The 18,947-nt window shown below is 33.3% G+C and overlaps 1 non-coding gene and 1 pseudogene across 1 annotated transcript; one reads left to right on the top strand and one right to left on the bottom strand.

Moving 5' to 3' along the window:
* The first annotated feature begins 1,192 nt into the window (after window positions 1-1,192).
* Window positions 1,193-1,298, top strand: LOC120144931. The gene has a single exon (XR_005518082.1). It is a non-coding gene; the product is annotated as a small nucleolar RNA R71 (small nucleolar RNA).
* Window positions 1,299-18,110: 16,812 nt separating this feature from the next.
* On the bottom strand, window positions 18,111-18,208 carry LOC120144935 (annotated as a pseudogene).
* Window positions 18,209-18,947: the final 739 nt, after the last annotated feature.

Consider the following 18,947-nt stretch of genomic DNA (forward strand, 5'->3'; position numbering starts at 1 on the left):
TAAAAAAACTAACCCTCGGTGGTTGATTTGTCATTTGTGGTCATGAATGGTTGTGAGGGTGGCTCTGAGAGATGGAGATAGACGGATTTCGTCGGAGATGGGGACGGATGTCGCCGTAGAGAGTGAGAGATGGAGATGGGACTGAGTTGTGATTTTGGGTTTTAGGTTATGAGTTGCGATTATACTGTTTACATTTGTGTTGTGAAATTAATATTGTGTTTCGAATTCGAAAATAAAATTCGTGTTGCGAAAATAAACGCGCTTTGCGAATTTGACTTCTGTGTTGCGATTTACAAATTTGCGTTGCGATTTACAAATTCGCGTTGCGAATTTGGAAACTGTGTTGCGAAATTGGAGTTCGCGTTGCGAATTCGAGGTTGCAAATTTGTTGGTCATTTTTGCAAATCCAAAAAAAGTTAGTTAAAATCGTATATTATAAGGCATTTTCGGTCACTGAAGTTATTTTCTCTTTATGGTATTTACTTACCGTATTGTTTAATGCATATAATATTTACTTGTCATATTATAGGTTGATGACAAGAAGGATCAAACAAGTCTATAAGAGCATCATCAAATATCATAAATTAGATCGGTTTAGCTACAAAAGTTTTGAGAGAAACCATCCATAATTTTGATATTCGAATCATGTTTGGACTTATCCAACATTCATGTTTGATGGATCTGTGAGATTAGTGTTGCCACTGTTATATCTCAAAGGAACTAAAATTAAAGTTTAAATCTTTTCTCATTTAATATGCATTGATTTCTTGAGATTGAAAATTGTTAAGCTTGTACATATACATCGGGTGTTAGATGAATATTGACTTTTGAAATTTTTATATTATAGACAGAGACCAATTTGAGACAATATGATGTATTTTACAAGTTTTAGGTGTTCATTTTATTTTTTTGGGGATGGCGATTAATTGAAACATTCTGGGATCTGTAAGGGATATGTATAGGGACAAAAAAATCCTTGAAACATATAATGGGAATTCCCTAAAATTTTCCTTTGTTGCCATTAACCGATTATATTAGGGTATTGGCAATCATTAGTTGAGATCCTCTCAAAATATCATAAGCTTCATTCTATGTTTTATCTAACAAAGCTCTATTTGTTGTAGCATCAACCACCATACGAGTGTTTATATTTAACCCATTGTAAAACATCTTCATTTGAGTCCAATACAGAAACCCATGCATAAGACACTTTCGCAACAATTCCTTGAATTTTTCTTATGCTTCAAATAAGCTTTCATCTTTTATTTGCTTGAATGAAGTTAGATCATTTTGAAGTTTGGCATTCATATTCGATGGGTTAAATCTTAAATAAAAATTATGTGTGAGTTCATTCTATAATATTATAGCACCTAGTGGTAGTGACTTTAACCATATTCCTGCTTTATCATGTAGCGAATATAGAAATAGCTTAAGCTTCAATGCTTCATCAGGAACACCCTATTAAACAAATGAATCACATACCTCCATGAACGTTCTCAAATGAGCTCAAGGATCTTTAGTAACGAACACTCCATATTGGCCCATAGGTTGTAACATGTGGAACATAACCGATTTAAACTCCAATTAGCAGCATTAATTATTGGCCTTGCTATACCTGGATGCAAATCATCTAGCATTGGTATTAAATGGTCACGAATAGGTCATTCACGATCATCATTATTATAAAATAGTTGTCTCGCTTCATTACTCGTCATTTTCATCAGGCATTTCAGTGTTATCTCCATTTTGCAACGGGGGTAAAAAATATTCCCTCATCCATCCATAGTTGTTTGGTTCTTTGCAGCTTCACGGTGACATCTCCTAAAAGTCCTTTCAATCTCTGGATCAAACAACTTTAATTCATGTCTCTGCAGGGCATAAACTAATAGAAATTAAAAATACTTATAAAACAAAATAAAAAATGAGTAAGTTAAAGAAAACACTAAATCAAACCGATGCTCCTCGACAACGGTGCTAAAAACTTGATGCAATGTAAATGCTACAGCAAAGTGCAAGCATACATTGTCAAACAAGTAATGAAGTGGTAGCAAAGAAAGTTACTGATGTCGAACCTGCAAGGATCAAATTGATCTTCATTAGATTATAAGCCTTGAAGGAATTATATGTATGTAAAAGATGCTATTAAAGTGAAATTAAAAAATTTGAATATGAGAAAACAGGTCATGCTACAACATTATAGAAAGCGTTAAGTTACATATCGAACCGCATGGAGTGTTATTATGGAAATCATACTCTAAGTACACCAAGCATACTATTTTTTTATGCGATTAACAATGATTAAAATCATTTGAACTACTCTACTCAATCTTCATTAATTAAAGGATTCAAAGTATTAACGAAGCTAAACAATTGGTTGTACGAATCTCAACATACACACTTTTTCTTAGCAATACCAATGCTATCAAAAGTGCACAACAAATCAATTAACTCTATTTATATAAAATTAATCAAAATGTCATACATTTAACTTTTATTATTTCTAATAGCAATTATAAAGAAAATAACACATAACAATAGTTAGCAAAACAAAACATAGAGTAATCAATTAAAAATATCATCCACAAAGGTTACCAAAAATCCAAATTCACTCACTCTTTCTCAACAAGTAACTCCAGATGGTGATCTGCTGACTGTTGATGCTACTTAGCGGGATGTCCTTATACTGCAACAATCCCTGGAAGGGGGCTTAAGCTTTCATGGCATACGAAGGAATAATGTGGAAATGAGTACTTTCTAAAATGATTTTCCAAAGGGCCCCTTCCTAGCTTGGAAAATACTCCCATTTATTTTCTTGAGGAATTTTTCATCCTCCAAAAAATTGCTTCCATGTTTTAGGTGGTTTCCAGCCCATTGAAAGTTTCCCAAGCCATATATCCTATTCTAGAAAGTACTGCTAATCGTCTGGTGACTCATCAGCTAAAATAATATCCACTCAGCATCTCCTGTAATATTAAAGCATCATTGTAACAAATTTGTAGCAATAAAATACAAATTTAGCCATAAATAACCCACTAAATACTCAATATGCAAAATGTGTAAAATTAAACAGATATGATCGTCTAATTCTCAACTTTAAACTACATTTAGGTAAAAAGGCTACTAAAGATAAATATTTTGGAGAATTATCAGTGGTCGGAGGAATTTTCTACATCTCAAGATGATACCCTAGCCTACCCGGTATACTTTAGGGTATTAGAGTAAGATCTAGAATTTTTAGCATAAGAATTGTACATCCTTAGCCTATTTGTCAGCTCACAAGTCTTAGGCTACAATCCGGGAATTTATGCATCAAAACAACACCCAACCAACTTACTCCATTGAGTCTTGGGGGTATTTGTGCCCAGTTGGAAACAAAAGTGCCTAGAAAACATGTATAGTTATATCCAAATATTTTATCATAAAGGATGATCGTCATAATATTAAAGTAACTCGGGTGTCCTTGTTATTTCTCGAGCGTCATTCAAAGGCTAGTTTTATGGAAACCTGATTACACCATTTATAGTTGTGCTTGTATTTACTTATGCTATTCTCACTTGTAGTCTTATTTATAAAGTTCAGATGACCCTTAATCCATTTACCGGCACTTGAATTGAAATGGATTTCTTACCCAATTCAGGACGAGGGTACTGATACTGAACTCTTCAATATCGATACTCACCCTTGGTATCGATACCAAAAATGACTATTGGATTCTGAAAAGACTACGTAGTATCGATACTCTTATCTAGAGTATCAATACTAGCCCTGTCACATCCCAAAGTTGGGCTAAAATTTTAATTAAAGTTTTAATGGACCATTTTGTAAAGTTCTAAAAATTTTATGCTAGTTTTTGAATTTCAATGAAGTATAGGGACCTAACCTTAAAATTTCCTAACCATTATTATCTAAAAATGAAATGAAGAAAATGATGAAAGAGTGGTTAGAAGACCTTGAACCTATAACCTCATATATGAGGATCCATGCTCCTAACGTTTAGGTTAAGTCAATATTTTGGTATATTTTATTGAAAATATCTCTTAAACAGTACTAAAATGATTTCTAAAAAAATACCCAAATCATACCCCATTCCAAATGATCCAAAAAACCAAATCTCTAAATCTTTTAAAATTACTATGTTATTTCCATCACCGATTAGACACTTCCTCGTCGTCATGACTATCACTGCCCTTATCAGAGTGATCAATGACCTCCCGTGACTTAAACCCCTCTAGCCTCTTGCCGTGGAACGTTTTTCTCATTAAAGGTTAAATTTCGAAAATACTTGATACTCGAATAAGAAATTATGAGATTACCCTTGCGATGTAAAAATACAAGGTTTGTCCCTGAAAGTAGAAATAACCCTAGGAAGACATTTAATTTGATAATCTACTAATGCACCTATTAAATTCTTGTTTTATTTAGAAAAATCTTGATAATTGATTTTAACCTCCGAGATGGAAAAATACTGAGAATTTCGATTCTTGAATAAAAACCTGGAGACTAATTTACTAGAAGTAATGAATATGACAAAATTAAAGGAATGACTCAAATACCTTTGAAGTGAAAAAGTGGCCTAGATCTCCCAGATAGTGGAAGTTACCTAGGAATTCATTATTGACTTGATAGAAATAAAAAATCACTAATTAAATTCTTGATCTGATTTGAAAATCTTGGAAATTGATTCCTAATCTTCAAGATCGCAACATTCATGGATATTCTGAATTTAATATAATTATCTAAAGACCAACTTGTCGGAAGTACTCTGTATACCTGAATTGATTTAAATGACAAAAATACTCTGGAACTCCAAAATGATTAAAATAACACTGAGTAATGAAATGATCTGAATACCTTCCTGATGCATTCAAATCCTAAATAGTCATCAAGTATCAATTTTTAATTGTCTGAAATTTCCCTGATAGTCTGAATAGTGAAATTACTCCTTTTATATTCGAATCTAAATTTAATTATGATGTAAATTTCCTAAATATCTTCTTGTGGTATTTGAATCCTTAATGTTCACGAAGTAGCAACATCTAAAGGTATGATGAAATCACGTAGCAATAGAACTCCTTTCAATAGGGACCCCATTTCTAAAATCCGTCAACTTGTAGAACTCAAATTTATTTTCCTGATAATTACCTAGTACCTCCAAAAAATTTATATATCCTCTAGTGTGTTCCTTAAGCAGATAAATATTCTTTGATTTTAAAAGTTTGATTCTGATATCTGAAATAAAATATATATCTACTTTTTTCTAATACAAAATATATTTGATTCTAGATTTCTGATATTACTGGTTACTGTTACTATGATTTATACTAGGTTAATTCTGGGATGTGATATGGAGTTTTGTTTGTTTAGCCCCGATCATGCTGGTAATTCATTTTGGACCTAAGATGATCCTTGGGTGGGCTCATAGGCCAAATAGGACTAGTGGCAAAACCTTATGGATCCTAAGGCATTCCTTTAGGATGACTCCTTTGTTGTGTGCATTGGGTAAGTCCTTATGGACCTAGAAGACCTAAAGGAATTCCTTTAGGTTGACTCATTAACCCAATGCGCCTAGGGTATGTCTTTATGGATAGAATTATGGGGAACTACATATCAGTGTTCAATTGAATGGTGTTACTGTGTTTTTAAAAATATTTTTTCCTGAAATAAACTATTATTTCTGGTTTTGTTGGAACACACTAGACTCTCAACTCCAACTTCTAAATTTGTCTATAAAGTTTTCCTCTGAATTGTAAGATTCGTGATTGTTTCCTGAAGATTTAATTAATGAATCTCAATTCACCATTAGAACATGTTTAAGCCTGGGTCAATATGAAGATTTTATGATTTACCATATATTTACTTGTGTCCTTTAGCATCATCAGGTAGCTCTCAGTTACTGATTTTTCTCAAAGCTCACTCAGTTACTCACCATTTTAGGTTAAAGGAGTTGATCTTGAGCAGTACCAACATCAGTAATGGGAGTTTCCCTGGCGTTGCTTATGATGTATGGTCATGTGTAATTAAAGGGCATGTAGGTCACATTTGTATTTATATTGAATTCTTTTTTTATATATGAATGATTTTATGAACTTGTTTTTATTTATAAATTGTTTTACGGTTTTTAAATGGTTTATCAAAAATTTTATTTTTTTATTGGATTTTATTATAGGTCACTCTAGTGGACCAGTGTGGCACCTCGGATCGGAACGGGTCACCTGTATCGGTCTAATGGTGTTATAACCCCGAGTAGTGATACCAAATTTTACTTTTATATTTTGAAAAACTACTCAGTATCGATACTCTTACTGGGAGTATTAATACTCTTATAAGTATCGATACCAAAATTCACTAATGAAATATGATAACTATCCAAATGAGCTATTATTTAGATCCTTTTTACTTAGGTTATGTTTGCACTCTAGGAGTTTTTAAGATCATATTTATATTAAATTTAGCATATTTTAAATCATTTGCATAATGGGAGTGAATTGTTGGTACTTAGGTTGATTTTAATATTTTTGCTGCAAAACTGATGTTGTGACACTGTTAATGATGTAGCTGATGTTGAGCGCTGATGATGGACTGGATTGCCTAGATGAATCTGTAGCAACTATTGAGTCACCAAGCGGTTGGAGAAAATTTAAGAAGTGATAAGGCTGTAGGATTAGGGTTGGAATTTGAATTATAAAAAGGGATTTCCTAATTGGTGGAAAGTTTGACTTTGATGGAATATAAATATAATATTTTCTACATAATTTTCTTATCATAAAAAACCCTAGCCACCTTTTATTTTTCTCTCTTGCCATTACCATAACTACCTAAGACATTCGTTGGGGAGTGTACTAGCAACGTGGAGCAACCGTGTAACAGTCGCGACCGATCGAGATTCAAGCTTTCCTTAGTATTTTTTCCTTGAAAAAGGGAGACGCTATTCTAATTTTGATTCTTTTTTATATTTTTATTTGAATTTGAACATAAGATGTTCGATAAAATGTATACCTTATGATCTTGCTTAAAATAATATTTTATGAGTTGAGTTCTTTTTAACGGATTTTTTATAGATGGATTCATCTTTATGTTTGACGATCGTAATTATTTTTAGAAATAGAAATCGTTGAGATTACATGCTACTTTAGTTTCAACATCGGTGTTTATGAAAGTAAACTTAAACATATAGAGATGTATGATTCATATTGTCTTTGCTTTATTAACTGTTTGATCGATTGTTTTAATGAAAATTAAATCCAATTAGTTAAGTGTTTAATTCTTGAAGAAGATTAATGTGTTAATTTATGCATGAATGATAACTATATTGCCACAACATAATCATATTGTTAGCTATCTGATAACAACAACATTCTTTGGTCCATTGGTCTAATTGCTCCACTGCTCGCTATAGCATTCCCATGCTCATATTATTCTAATTTTATTAATTTACTGTCTTTTTGTTACCTTCTTAAAATATGCATTACTTATATTTTCCTTTTACCAACAACAACTCTTTTGTGATATATGCTCTCTGTGGGTTTGACATTCGATACACTTTGTGTATCCACTTTACTACTTGAATACGATACGTATACTTGCGTGATTGATGTAGTATTTTTTGTAGCATCAAGTTTTTGGCGCCGTTAATGGGGAGCAATTGTTTTACGTTAGATTTTTTCTTTATTTATTAACTTGGCTTATTTTATTTTTAGCTATTTATTTTTGTTCTAACACAACATTGTTGGTGCATGCCACGTGGCAACATCCAGGACAATAATTTGAATAATAACCAAATTTGGCTCAATATTGTGGTCTGCATTTACTAAATGAACCAATGCAATAGTATTTCTATGACATCGATGACCGTAACAGGCCAATACGAGAGTATGTTATGTCGAAATTGGATGATCTATATGCTAGCATCTTAAGGCCTACTATCCATGGTTCCCATTTCAAACTGAAGCCTGTAATGTTCCAAATGTTGGATTTAATTGGGCAATACAGTGGGATGAACACCAAGGACCCTCGAGCACACTTACGAGCATTCATGGAAGTGTGTGATTTTGTGTACATCAAAGAGTGCCCTAGAAGCACTGAAGCTGAAATTATTTCCTCACTCGCTCCATGGAAATGCTAGAGCATGACTTAACTCACTGTCTCCTAGTGCTATAGCATCATGGAATGAGTTTTCAAAAACAAAATTTGTTGAGTTTCAATCCGCCCAGCATGGTGTTAAACTAAGGAATGACATCATGTTGAGTTAATCGATTGACGGAATTGGCCAAGAGGGGGGTGAATTGGCAATAAAAATTTTGGTGGAAGCTTTTGCAGAAAATTGAAAGAAATTGCACAGCGATTTAGAGTGGTTCGACTTTCTCAACCAAAGTCTACGTCCACTACCTTAGCTATCCACACTAAGGATTTTCTACAAATTCACTAATTTGTCTTTCTTTTGAGGACAAAGAGTAACCTTACAATCCCTCAAGAATTATACCCCAAATTCTTGAGAACACTCTCTCCCAAAGAGAATAATACAAATTTGCAAACTTACAAGGAAATCCTCACAAGGTAGCTTGTTTGCACAATTCTAGAACAAAGAAAAGAACACTCAAGAATTAATACAATTGAGCACAATAAGTGTTCTTGAAAGCAAAATGAATATTGAATGAAAAATAGGCTTGAAATGCTCAAACTTGAGGTTTGATGCTTTCTCTTTGATTCTCTCTTGATTCTAGTTGTTTGATGTTTCTTTTTATTGATCAATGGCTTCTAAGGTTTCTTCAATACACCTTGAATCATTTCTGAACGTTGGGGATGATTAGTGGAGTCAATATAGCCGTTTAAGTGTGAAAATAATTAATTAAAACAATTGGGAGCGTCAGTGCATCGATGCATACCCATGGTGCATCAGTGTAAAATTCAAATATTTTGACCGTTGGACCCTTAGTTCATCGGTGCACTAAGAGTGCATCGATGCATCAAGTGCATTTGATGTTTCAAAATAGCCAGAGTGCATCGATGCATGGCTGGTGTATCGATGCATCAAATGCATTCGATGTTTTCATAAAATCCTCAGTGCATCGGTGCATGGTATGTGCATCGATGCATGAAATGCATTCGATGTTCAATTTAATTCATGGTGCATTGATGCATGGATTGGTGCATCGGTGCATCACTCAGAAAAATTGAATTTAGGCTTGATTTTTGGTTCAAAACAATTTTACACATTTAGTAAGGTTTGAAATTGATCTTAAAAGACTTGGAGTAATAATTTTGATATTCGATTAATTGAATCGAATATATTTAGAAAATAGTTTGTAAAATCTTAAAATTTATTTAAACTAATTTGTTATATCGAAATACAAAAATGTTTTCAATAATCTCCCCCTTTTTGATATAACAAAACATTTGCGTTATTTTAAGATTTTCTAAAAATTTGAAATCAATTTCAATTTAGAAAAATTACTTCCCCCTTACTATAACACTTCCCCCTTTGAAAACATTTTGACACACTTAACATTTCTCCCCCTTTTTGTTAAATCAAAAAGACTAAAAAACGATTTGAACAAGTTTTGAAAAACATAGCCAATTGATTAAATATATATATATATATATATATATATATATAGCTTAAGCTATTAAGATCACAATCAAAAGAGAGTTAGCCATTAGTTTCATAATCAATATTCATAATAAAAATGTGAAATGGTAAATTGGTGATATTGCAACTAAAAAAATAAATGATGCATATGTTGTAATAAACCAAAATATATATAAAATATCAAACAGTCATCCAACAATCAAAGAAAGTTAATCCAAAATGTTTTAACAATGCAAGTTCAACCCAAAAATAATGAAAGATAAGTATATTCATCCATTGAAGGATCGGGAGGAGGAGGAGGATAACGAGCTCTCTTATCAAGATAGAGTGCATCCAAACGATCATTCATATCTTGTTGTAGAGCTCCCAAGGTAGAGAGCTGGGACTCAATGAATGTGAAGCATGAATCCATGGACGCATACCGTAAATCAAATGTCTCCAAAACTAACGAAAATACGGAGGCATTTGTTCTTCTTGTGGAGATAGTTTCGGTGCAGGCTCGTCATCAGGTACATGATCATATATGTCTTGCATAAGTTGTTGAAATTCAGGATCATCGTCATCAGCCGGAGCTGGAGGAGGAGGAGCACGAGAGGAGCTAGGAGCAGCTCGTGAGGAACTAGCTCCAGGAGTTTGCTTTTCGGGTCTAAAAACCCATTGACTGGTAACCTCGTCTTGTTTCCAATCCACTTTCTTCAAGGATGTGAGATTGATTTGAATTTGAAGTGGGATAGGATTGTCAAGAGAAACTTCTAGACCAAGTTTGATAAAGAGGTTACTAAGAAGACATCCATAAATCAATATTTCAACATGTTTTGAAGGAACAATGTTTATCATGTCCACTAGTTGACTAAATATAATGTGGGGTAGATTTATTTTGATTTTATTTTTAAGACAATACATCCACCATAAATCCCTAGCACGAAGTGTGGAGTACCTACCTCCGGATGGTCTAAACCACCAAGAGATCATCAAATGGAGAAAACGATCGTGATGAGATCGTAGAGTACTAACACTTGAGTTTGGAACATAGGGATATTCCACATTTTCACTTTCATTATATACACCATTATCATCTAACCAAAATCGGAAAGCTATAGTGTCGAGGCCAATATTAATATATTGGCCTAAAAGATAGGATCTAATGGCTATAGTTCCACATTGAGTTTCATTTTGAATACACACCGCATTGGAATAGAAAATACGGACCAATTGTTGATAGACGATAGGTTTAAGTTTAAACAATTTATCAAACTTCCAAGCTTTAAGAGTCAGAATGTATTCGAAATCAATGTCAACCATAGCTTAAAGCGAAGGAATACACTCTTCACGTATTCTATAAGTTTGGAAAGAGTTTATGTACCTAGAGTACAATTTGTGTCTACGACGCTCAGGCATGTTAAAACAAGACCCTAATAGAGATAAAGATGAAGGAGAAACGGGATTAGGAGGTTGAGGAACGGGAGGACGATTTTGGTTTGATCGACTCGAAGATGACCTAGGTCGTTTAGGATTTGACATGATTAAAGGAAATCGAAATAAAGAATGTCACTTGCAATTTGAAACACATGATGCATAATCAATCCCAAAACTCAAATGAGTCCTCAATAATTCAAGGTTCTCTAAACCATATCCTAATAGGCATGTTTTGAAAACTTTTTAATAATATCATAATATTTTTTTCATGAAAACAACACAATTAAATAAAAAATATTACTAATTTTCGAAATTTTTTAAAAATTTCGAAATTCAAAGAAAAATCTTGAAAATTGTTTGTTTTTGACGAAATTGGTAGTAAAATCTAGTTTAGAACCAACAAACAATCAATGTCCGATATAATGTTCATCCTAGAACTAATCAAAACTAGTTCTAAAATCAAAATTTTGTAAAATAGAGGTTTTTAGAAAAAAAACCTTGAAAATTTGGATTGAGAGGGATGATGAGTTGTTTTGCAAGATTTAATGATTGAAGCAGGTTTGCAAGTTGAAAAGCTTGAAGATTCTGACGAAAAATCGTTGATTTTGAGCAAGAATGGAGATTTTAGAGTGAGAGGGACGAACTGCTTGGAGACAATAGATTTTAGGTTTTGAGAAAATGAAGAAAAAGAGGCATTTTAACCCAAAACCCGACGGATGCATCAATGCATGACCATGTGAATCGATGCACATTCAAGGCATGCATTGGTGCATCAACATGATGAATCGATGCACATTCAAACGGATACATCGATGCACTGTTAAGTGTATTGATGCACTAAGCACAAAAATGACAAAAATCCTTTTTAAAATACTCAAAATGCTAAATTAATTGGCTCTAGTGGTATTGTTAACTCATATATTGAAAATTAATCATGTTCAATCAATCAAATTAATCCTTAAACAACTTTTGAACATAAAATAAATTTTCATCAAGAATCATAAACTCCCCCTAACTAATAGTAATGAATACAATAAAAAATTAAGCATTTTTCATTTAGTCTTAAAAGTGCTACAATTATTTTAAACACTAAGTGAAGATATGTTGGTCAAACCTAATTCTCTCCTGAGTGTCCAAAATCTTTCCTTGTCTAAAGGTTTTGTAAATATATCCGCTAATTGGTGCAAAGTATCAACAAATTCTAGAACTACATCTTCCTTAGTGACATGGTCTCTAATGAAGTGATGTCTTATTTCAATGTGCTTAGTTCTAGAGTGTTGGATGGGATTTTTAGTGAGACAAATAGCACTAGTATTGTCACACTTGATAGGAATGGTACCTACTTCAATTCCATGATCAAAAAGTTGTTGTTTCATCCATAAAACTTGTGCACAACAACTACCAGCTGAAATGTATTCAGCTTCAGTGGTAGATAATGCAACACAATTTTGTTTCTTTGAGAACCAAGAAATCAACATATTTCCAAGGAATTGGCAAGTACCAGAGGTGCTTTTTCTATCTAATTTGCATCCTCCATAATCCGCATCAGAAAAAGCATGCAAGCTAAAGCTAGAGTCTCTAGGATACCAAAGTCCTAAACTAGGAGTGTCCTTAAGGTATCTAAAGATTCTCTTAACACCTAGTAAATGTGATTCCTTAGGGCATGATTGAAATCTAGCACATAAGCAAACACTAAACATACTGTCTGGTCTACTTGCGGTTAGATAAAGTAGAGATCCAATCATTGACCTATATAATTTAACATCTACACATTTACCTACTTCATCTAAGTCAAGCTTTGTTGAAGAGCTCATTGGAGTGTCATGAGGTTTGCCATTTTCCAGTCCAAACTTCTTGAGCATATCTTTGACGTACTTAGCTTGAATGATGAAGATGCCATCTTTTCTTTGCTTGATTTGGAGTCCCAAGAAAAATGAGAGCTCCCCCATCATGCTCATCTCAAACTCACTTTGTATTAGCTTAGAAAATTCTTGGCAAAGAGCATCATTAGTAGAACCAAATATTATATCATCAACATAAATTTGAACTACTAATAAATATTTACCTTTATGCTTTAAAAACAATGTAGTGTCAACCTTCCCTTTTGAAAAACCTTTTTCAATTAAAAAGTTTGACAATCTTTCATACCAAGCTCTTGGAGCTTGTTTTAAACCATAAAGTACTTTTGTCAATTTAAGAACATGATCCGGAAATTTTGAATCTTCAAAACCTGGAGGTTGTTCCACATACACTTCTCCTTTTATAAAACCATTTAAAAATGCACTTTTAACATCCATTTGATATAATTTAAATTCATGAAAACATGCAAATGCTAAAAACATTCTAATTGCTTTCATCCTAGATACGAGAGCGTATGTTTCCTCATAGTCTATTCCCTCTTCTTGAGTAAACCCTTGAGCAACAAGTCTAGCCTTGTTTCTCACTATATTACCACTCTCATCAAACTTATTTCTAAATACCCATCTAGTACCTACAGTATATTTATTACTAGGCCTTTTAACTAATGTCCATACTTTACTTCTCTCAAATTGATTTAATTCTTCTTGCATAGCCATAATCCAATGTTCATCTTTAAATGCTTCTTTAATATTCTTAGTCTCTATACATGAAATAAATGCAACATAATTACAAATATTTCTAAGAGAAGATCGAGTTGTTACCTCTTTGGATGGATCACCTATAATCTCACCATCCTTGACATAGTTGTACTCTCTTGGATAAGATACTTCTCTTTCTTCAATGGTTGGATTTTCAAGAGGATCATGAGTAATCTCATCTTTTGTTTCTTCCTTTGATGATGGTTCTTCAACGTCATGTCTAACCTCATTTGTATTTATAATACCTACATCATCATTCACACAAGAATCCTTCCTCGGAAGGGGATTATCATCAAAAACAACATGTATAAACTCTTCTACAACTAAAGTTCTTTTATTAAATACTCGATAAGCTTTAGAATTTAAGGAATAACCCAAAAAAATTCCTTCATCACTTTTAGCATCAAATTTGCCAAGGTTTTCTTTACCGTTATTTAAAACAAAACATTTACGTCCAAAAGGATGAAAATAGCTAATGTTAGGCTTTTTATTTTTGAAAATTTCATATGAAGTTTTTTTAAAAATTGGCCTAATCATTACTCGATTTACAATATAACAAGCGGTATTTGTGGCTTCCGCCCAAAAATATTTTGGCAAATTATTTTCACAAAGCATGGTTCTATCCATTTCTTCTAAAGTTTCATTTTTCCTCTCAACAACTCCATTTTGTTGAGGGGTTCTAGGTGCTGAAAAATTATGGCTAATACCATTAGAATTACAAAACTCATTAAATCCAAGATTTTCAAATTCAGTGCCATGATCACTTCTAACACTAGTGATTGAGTAACCTTTTTCGTTTTGGATTAGTTTTGAAAATGTGATGAAATTTTCTAATGCTTCATCTTTAGTACTTAAGAATAGAACCCAAGTATATCTAGAATAGTCATCTACCAAGACAAATCCATATTGTTTTCCACCCAAGCTAGTAGTCCTAGTTGGCCCAAAAAGATCTATATGGATCAATCGTAATACTCTACTAGTTGATACGTCATTAATGGATTTAAAAGAAACTCACTTTTGTTTTCCTTTAGCACAAGCATCACAGATTTTATCATTATCAAATTTAAGCTTAGGCAACCCTCAAACTAAATCACCTTGAATTAGCCGTTGCAAAACACTCATACTAGCATGTCCTAGTCTCCTATGCCATAACCAACTATCATGTTCATCCTTAGCAACTAGGCACAAATTAGTCATATCAATAGAATCTAAATGCACAATGTATATGTTTCCTATTCTATGACCAAAAAGCATAATCTGATTAGATGCAATGTCAATGACTTTACAACCATTAATATCAAACATGACATTGAATCCCTTATCACAAAATTGACTAATACTCAATAGATTATGGTTTAATCCATTCACATATAAAACATTCTTAATTTGTATGGAAGAGGTATTACCAATAGTACCAATACCTTCAATGTGACCTTTTGAATCATCACCAAAAGTCACTTCTCCTCTATTTTCGGTGTTAAACTCACTGAACCGGTTTTTATCTCCGGTCATGTGTCTTGAGCATCCACTATCAAGGTACCATGAGTTTGGATTTGTTTCCCGTGCCTTGTAGCAATGCTCCTTTTCCTATAAACATAGATTAATTTCTAATTTTTGGTACCCAAAATCTTTTGGGTCCATATTCATTAGTTTCCAAAATCCTAGTCCCCTTAGGTATCCATTTGTGTAGGATATCCTTATCTTTAGTAGTAATGAGCTCTTTAGGAACCCATATACTTCTAACGATTTTTCTATTAGAGGTTCTTTGGGGACCTCTATGATTGTAGTTTTTAAAACTTTTTCTAACAAAGTTGGATTTTGAATTTTCTCCATTTTCAAAACGTTTTGTTCCAACTTTATCAAAAGAAGTTTTAAGATCATCAATTTTCTTTTGATGATCATCATTGACCTTTGAAAGTTAATTTTGCAAATCTAAAATTTTCTTTTCAAACTCTTCTAGTTTGATTTGCAAATCTTTGATTTTACTTTCAAGATCGTTGTTGGTTTTGGATATGAGTTTATTTTCATTTTTCAATTTTGAAACATCATTTTTATATTTTAAAAACAATTTCTCATAATCATTAGCCAACCCATTATATTCCTCTAATAACTCATCATAGGATAAATCATCAAAATTAGATGAGTTAGAGGTTACCTTAGAATCTTCCCCGAATGCCATCAAACATAAGTTTGCTACTTCTTGTTCCTCTTCATCGGAACCTTCTTCATCGCTCCATGTAGCCACATGAGCCTTGTACTTATTCTTTGATTGACCATTTCTCTTCAGTTGTGGGCAATCATATTTGACATGCCCCGGCTTTTTTCATTCATAGCAAATGATCGGGTCCTTCTCTTTTGGTTCATTTTTTAGGCCTTCATTTCGTTTGAATTTTCTTCCTCGGTAAGGTCTCATCATTTTTCTGAACCGTTTGGCAAACAATGCCATTTCCTCGTCATCGTCATCTTCATCCGAGTCACTCTCATTTTTTGTGGATTTGAGAGCAACTCCAATGTTTTTCTTCTTATCCTTCTCCTTTGGTGTCTCTTCAATCTTATCAAGGTCCACCTCATCTTCAAGCATCATTTCATGAGTGAGGAGTGAACCGATTAGCTCTTTAAGAGTTAAGGATGTTAGATCCTTAGACTCGATGATTGCCGTCTTCTTTGATTGCCACGATTTTGAAAGGGAGTAGACTAACTTCCTCACAAGCTTTTCATTTGAAATGATCTCTCTATATGATTTGAGACCATTGACAATCTTTGAGAATCTATCCGTCATAGCTTTGATATCTTCATTTGGTTTCATCCTGAAATTTTCATAGCTATGTGTTAGAATACTAATTTTAGATTTCTTTACCTCATTGGTACCTTCATGAGTGACTTAAAGTTTGTTCCATATTTCTTTGGCGGTTGTACAAGATGAAACTCTTCCGTATTCATCTGGTCCAAGAGCACAAAATATGATATGGATGGCTTTGGAGTTGAGCTGGAACATTTTTGTCTCTCTTTCACTCTATAATCTTGGATGAGTGAGAGGCTTGATGTATCCTTCTTCTACGACATTCCATGCTCCCATGTCACTTTCTTGAATGAAGTACATCATCCTATTTTTCCAATAGGCATAATTAGCCCCATTGAAGAAAGGAGGCTTGTTGACGGGCATCGAATCGAGACCGGAGTTGAAGTTTAAAGTAGAGGCCATTGATGACTTTGATTATCGATATAAATCTTCCCGAATCGACTTAAGAGGCGATTAAACCTTCAAATGAGTTAGGCTCTGATACCAATTGTTGAGTTAATCGATTGACGGAATCGGCCAAGAGGGGGGTGAATTGGCAATAAAAATTTTGGTGGAAACTTTTGCAGAAAATTGAAAGAAATTGCACAGCGATTTAGAGTGGTTTGACTTTCTCAACTAAAGTCTACGTCCACTACCTTAGCTATCCACACTAAGGATTTTCTAAAAATTCACTAATTTGTCTTTCTTTCGAGGATAAAGAGTAACCTTACAATCCCTCAAGAATCAAGAATTATACCCCAAATTCTTGAGAACACTCTCTCCCAAAGAGAACAATACAAATTTGCAAACTTACAAGGAAATCCTCACAAGGTAGATTGTTTGCACAATTCTAGAACAAAGAAAAGAACACTCAAGAATGAATACAATTGAGCACAATAAGTTTTCTTGAAAGCAAAATGAATATTGAATGAAAAATAGGCTTGAAATGCTCAAACTTGAGGTTTGATGCTTTCTCTTTGATTCTCTCTTGATTCTAGTTGCTTGATGTTTCTTGTTATTGATCAATGGCTTTTAAGCTTGCTCAAATACACCTTGAATCACTTATGAACGTTAGGGATGATTAGTGGAGTCAATATAGCCGTTTAAGTGTGAAAAAAATTAATTAAAAACAATTGGGAGTGTCAGTGCATCGATGCATACCCATAGTGCATCGGTGCATCAGTGTAAAATTAAAATATTTTGACCGTTGGACCCTTAGTGCATCGGTGCATTAAGAGTGCATCGATGCATCAAGTGCATTCGATATTTCAAAATAGCCAGAGTGCATCGATGCATGGCTGGTGCATCGATGCATCAAATGCATTCGATGTTTTCATAAAATCCTCAGTGCATCGGTGAATGGTATGTGCATCGATGCATCAAATGCATTCGATGTTTTCATAAAATCCTCAGTGCATCGGTGAATGGTATGTGCATCGATGCATGAAATGCATTCGATGTTCAATTTAATTCATGGTACTTCGATGCATGGATTGGTGCATTGGTGCATCACTCTGAAAAATTGACTTTAGGCTTGATTTTTGGTTCAAAACAATTTTACACATTTAGTAAGGTTTGAAATTGATCTTAAAAGACTTGGAGTAATAATTTTGATATTCGATTAATTGAATCGAATATATTTAGAAAATCATTTGTAAAATCTTAAAATTTATTTAAACTAATTTGTTATATCGAAATAAAAAAATGTTTTAAACACATCACATCTTTCAAGAAATTGGAGGATGAGAGCTTGTATGAAGCATGGGAGCGATTTAAAGAATTGTTGCATAAATACCTGAAGCATGGTTTCCAACATTGGACATAAATAAAGATATTCTACAATGGTCTTAACATACAAAATTGAATGGTTGTAGATGTCTTTTCCAATGGAGCATATTTGCATATTTGTTACAATGAAGCCTACGACATCCTTGAGAGGATCTCCAACAATGATTACCAATATTCTAACACAATAATGATGTCGCGGAGACACGTTGCTACAAAAATGGACAATGATGTTCTGAATACAATGGAAACACGATTGATAGCATTGACTGAGATGATTAAGGAGATGCAACAACTTGAAGGTATGTACGAAGTTAAATCAGTATCCCTTATTATTTGTGTTTATTGTAGTGCTAATCATAATTTTGAGGAATGTCCTCAAAATCTCGATTCCATGTATTTCATGAGGAGCTACAATTAGAATGACAATGCTAACACTTATAATTTGAACTTTGAGAATCATTTTGATCTATCATGGGGAAGTTAGAATGTAATCAACTCTAATGCAACATTGAATTCTGAGAGTACACAACCATAATATCAGTCGCAACAACATTACATGCAGTAACAACATTTGGTGCCATATCAGTAAACGCATAATTAAGCAATGCAGCAACCAACAGAGTTATCATGAGAAAACTTCTAACTGAGATTTAACATCTTCATCACTTGTATTTATTGATGGAGCACATTCAAAGCCAGCCAGCAGAGTAGTGGAGAATCAAGTTGGATAGTTGGCCAATGCATTAAATATTGAATAGAA

The sequence above is a fragment of the Hibiscus syriacus genome, unplaced genomic scaffold (genome assembly GCF_006381635.1).
Source record: "Hibiscus syriacus cultivar Baekdansim isolate YM2019G1 unplaced genomic scaffold, ASM638163v2 tig00110890_pilon, whole genome shotgun sequence".
NCBI lineage: Eukaryota > Viridiplantae > Streptophyta > Magnoliopsida > Malvales > Malvaceae > Hibiscus > Hibiscus syriacus.